Source organism: Panicum virgatum, chromosome 4K (assembly GCF_016808335.1).
Source record: "Panicum virgatum strain AP13 chromosome 4K, P.virgatum_v5, whole genome shotgun sequence".
In the NCBI taxonomy this organism is placed as follows: Eukaryota; Viridiplantae; Streptophyta; class Magnoliopsida; order Poales; family Poaceae; genus Panicum; species Panicum virgatum.
In genome coordinates, this window is record NC_053139.1 from 41677092 (window position 1) to 41681339 (window position 4248).

Here is a 4248-nt window from a genome sequence, read left to right on the forward strand (position 1 = left end):
TTTATTTGTTTCTTTCTTTGATATCAATTATTTATTTCTAATTTAATGTATTCTTTGTCCAGTTTACCATTCTGTGCTCATCAATTGATTCCTTTGTCCAATTTATCCTGAACGGTTTGATTTTGGAACTAACGTTCGTGCTTTTGTGTGCTATGTTGTTCCAGCGATTTGCTCCTGCTGCATCCACATTTAATAGCGTGCTCTTCGTAAGTGGTGGTTACAATGCCAACATGTACTTACAGTAAACTCTCTAACTAATATTTCAATGTTGCAATTGTGGTTTAGATGTCATTTTTTTACTCGCCTATTGAACAAAATTGTTGCAATACACAGATCAGCAGAAAGGTATGATCCAAGGGAAGGTTTCTGGGCGCTACTTCCAAGTATGAGCGTGAGAAGAGGATCCCACTGACCCACTCGGTAGCTGTCTTGGGGGATGCCCTGTAAGACTCTCAGTCTCTTGCCTGGGTGCAATATAATTCTTTTTAAGTTTTATCATTGTGAGGTGATCTCACTGCTGCAACATAAAACTTGCATGCTTGCTTCATTACAGGTATGCTGTGGGAGGGTATGATGGAAGCAACATGATATCTAACGTGGAGATTTTTTACCTGCGCACTAATTCATGGAGAATATGCAGCCCATTCAGCATCGCGAAAGGATATGGATGTGCAGTTACAATGTACGATAATTTGTTCTACATTGGCAGGCACAGATACGTCCTGCCTGCAACTACATTTCAACCGTCCCTGATCCAAGTACGAACACATAGAGAACACTGTTCTCATGCCAGCATTTTCCAAACTACTTAATGCAGCTATGTAACATGGCAGTTCCACCTATATACAATGTTAAGTTAGTGAACCCTCCTATTCTCTTACAGCTCCTTAGCTGTCCCAATTGGAGATTTGAATTGTGATAGAACAACTGCTCTTGTCAAATACTTCTATATGTATCATCTCCAGTGGTTTATTCATAAACTATTTATCACTCTGTTGCTCTTTAGTACGAAGATGCATTTCCTTTATCAAGCACATATTGTTAAACAATATGAATGAAAGACCTCTGAAAAATCACTACATCAAAAAAAATATACGCATTACACGGACTCGCGCGCGCATTCACTAGTGGCATGAGAGCGCGCGGACACGAGGAACGTGGCGCCGCCAGGACGAGGCGGCGGCGCCTTGCCGGCCGCGGCGCGCGCGCACATGCCGCCGATGCGCGTGTTCGCCCAATAAGAATTTTGGGTTGGCTTGCATCCGACGGCGTTGGAGGAGGAGAGAGGCCACAAAAGACGAGTGGGCTGGCATGGCCCGGTCCAATTCTTGTTGGTTTTTGGGGTACGCCCTAGAGATGGGCCCTGCAAACACTTCGGGTGGGATTTCCAACAGATTTGTCAATCGTGGGCCTTGAAAACGCCATTGTCAACAGATTTTTTTTTTCGGCAGCAGGGTGTCCTGGCGGGGCCCAGTGGCCCACGAATGCAGAGGAACCGGCTTGGCCATGGACGACGGCCGACGAGCGCGTCGCGGACGTCGGCCAGGTGCGGCGCCAGCGGCACCGAGCCCACAGCAGCTGCTGCTGCATCCTCGGCACCCGGAACCGGCGCTCGTCGCGGGTCACCGACGACGACGCGACGTGGGACACCTTGGTGCCATCGCCCTGGAGCTGGAGCGTGTCGCCGGCGACGACGTAGCAGGGCACGGTGACCGCCTCGAATCCGGAGAGGGTACGTAGTTGCCGTTGAGCGGCGTCCAGCACTACAGCAGGACTAGTCGATGGCGTCGGGGCCTGCGTACCGACGTCCCGGAGGGTGGCGCGTGGACGGCGTGCATCCACTCTCGAGGGGCTTCTTTTTCTTTTTTAAGAAACAGGAGGGGTAATCCCCTACTGAACACTCTCGAGGGGCTTCTTGATGACGAGCCAGGAGCCGATGAATCCGGCAACTCTGATAGTCTGACACACACCCTTACTCCATTGCTGCTACTCTCCTTTTCCTCCATTGATGTCGACTTTGAAGCTGCCCGATGGAGAATGTTAGTGAACGAAACCTGGCTACTTGCCAAGAAGATAAGGTAGATTGCGCGAATTATTGCCGGCTAATTGTATAATCATGGCCAATAACATATTTGAATTATTATAAGCATTTGAGTTTTGTACGCTTGTACAAGGTCCTTCAATTCTCACGCTACAAGCAGTTTTACCAAGTTAGACATATCACATATATCCCACCCCGACGCTAAAAGAAATATGAATAGTTTCTCTAGCCACCCTCCCCATCCATAAAAACAACCTATGTGTGTGATTGGTTACCTGGTTTACTCTTAGCCTCGGTCAAAGTTATGCATGGCCAATTGAACCCAAGCTTAGGCAGTATTGTATGATCTTGTTTGGTTGACTGCATAAGTATGTCTATCTGGCCAGCATAAGAGTGTGTTTGGTTGGTTGCATTGCTAGATGGATTTCATTGTGAGCTGAACACGGTGTGCAGCATGGCCAGCACTGGCGCAATGCAGCATGCATTGCCGGATATACAACTCAGTTGTGTTTCCGGTTATGCAAGCCGTGCAAGCCTAATTGCATACTCGGAGCCTGGCTAAGAGACGCTAGCCGAGCAAACAAAAAAAAACTCGATCGGGGGGTTGAAACGGTCCCCACCCGTGTTTCATTAAGAGGAAGCGACTGCCTCGGCTCTTAACCCGACCGAGAAACCCCCCGAACCCTGGCCCACCAGCGAGAGGGATTTTTTACCCCGCGGCATCGGAAATTCGCGTCCCCCAGGACTCGAACCTGCGCCGCGGGGGTGCCGCCAGCCCCAGCCGGCCAACTGGTCGTAGGGGCCTTAGGCTAGCCGAGCAAACAAAAGGGCCTGCACTATGGAAGCGTAGCTAGACCTTAGTGCAGCCTACCAATCACACCCTATGATACTAAAGGATGACCAACCAATCTTCTTGTTCTCCACAAAATGGTTATTTTGAGCGGGAAAAGTAGTATGCTGTCAAACTCTTACGCAGATTTCACCACAGCCGCTGTCATGCTCCACGACCTTCACACCCACACCTGATGCTCTGCCGATGCATGATCGTTCTCTCGTGCCTGAGTATGTGCCCACCTGAGATTCATTCGCCTACACTACTTTCTCTATCAGTGTGCCGCTTGAACACATGCCACCCTCCCCCTGACCAACTTAGCACTGTCTTGTCTCCACCTTGCGCGACATCCCAAGCCTATGTCACCACGTCCGAACACGCACCACCTCGCTGTCTTTGTTGAGCAGGGGAAGAGCAAGTTTGAAGATTAAAGGAAAGTGAGGAGGCAAGAGAGGAGAAGAGAAAAAAAATTTAGTTGATCTACCGGTAGTGACTTGGTTTCATATATCAATCAAGTAGTAATACATAGTAGAGGAGTTTTTGATAGTCAACTGTAGAGTAGATAGCCTCTAATAAATGCCAAAAGTATCATTAGATGATTATGGTCATATTTTGGGGAGTCCAAGATTTTCTAGAAGTTGCTAGTTTGTTAAGCTCATCCACTGGTCTAAAAATATGCTGGTATGAAAAACAGCTATTCTAATAGGATGGATTAAATATAAATCGTGAAAATTTCTAAAATACGCTTTAGGATAATAAACATCTAATTACCCCACAGTATACAGATCGTACTTAGTACTATTTTTTGTTTATTAATAGTCTCAAAATTTTTTATTGATACGATGGATTAAAACATTACAATCACCTGTAGTCATGAATATTTTTTATACGGACATCAAGCATTACACAAAGATATCCTCGACATTAGAAGGTTCATCAAGCAAATTAAAATATAGCCTCGTCTGCTTCAAAGTGCCACTCCCACGGAATTCCATTTCGCAATTTCACCTGACCTAACGAGCCATTCCAATGTGCAGCTAAGCAAAAACGCAAATGGATTTCCTAAAAAAAAACCCTGCAAATGCTTGCAAGAAAAAGAAAGGTATCCGGAAAAGTGGAAATAGACGGATGCGAGCTCAATGAATTGCTTGCATATCTGTACAAGTGATAACTCCCAATCATCATTCATGAACACGATTTATTCCAGCTTCAAGGAAGAGGAGGAGGAGAACGGGCCGGGACGGGGCAGTTTTGCCTAGCGCCCGAAAATGATTGGGGGTTATCGTGCCTGCCGTGACGGCTGCCCGCGGCCGCTGATCTAGGGGCACAACTGGAAATCCGCAGAAATAGTCGTGGGGGGAGAGAATGACTTGAG

The 4248-nt window shown here is 47.1% G+C and overlaps 1 protein-coding gene and 1 long non-coding RNA gene across 3 annotated transcripts in view; one reads left to right on the plus strand and one right to left on the minus strand.

The window, feature by feature from the left end:
- The window catches only part of LOC120704120 (putative anthocyanidin reductase), a 74854-nt gene that overhangs the window by 37369 nt on the left and 33237 nt on the right, over window positions 1-4248 (minus strand). The gene's annotated exons all lie outside the window — the stretch shown is intronic.
- LOC120704125 lies at window positions 169-993 on the plus strand. Of its 2 annotated transcripts, none has more exons than XR_005687460.1 (3): window positions 169-232; window positions 334-443; window positions 554-993. It is a non-coding gene; the product is annotated as an uncharacterized LOC120704125 (long non-coding RNA). The 2 variants fall into 2 exon arrangements; XR_005687461.1 differs by having other exon boundaries at window positions 182-241.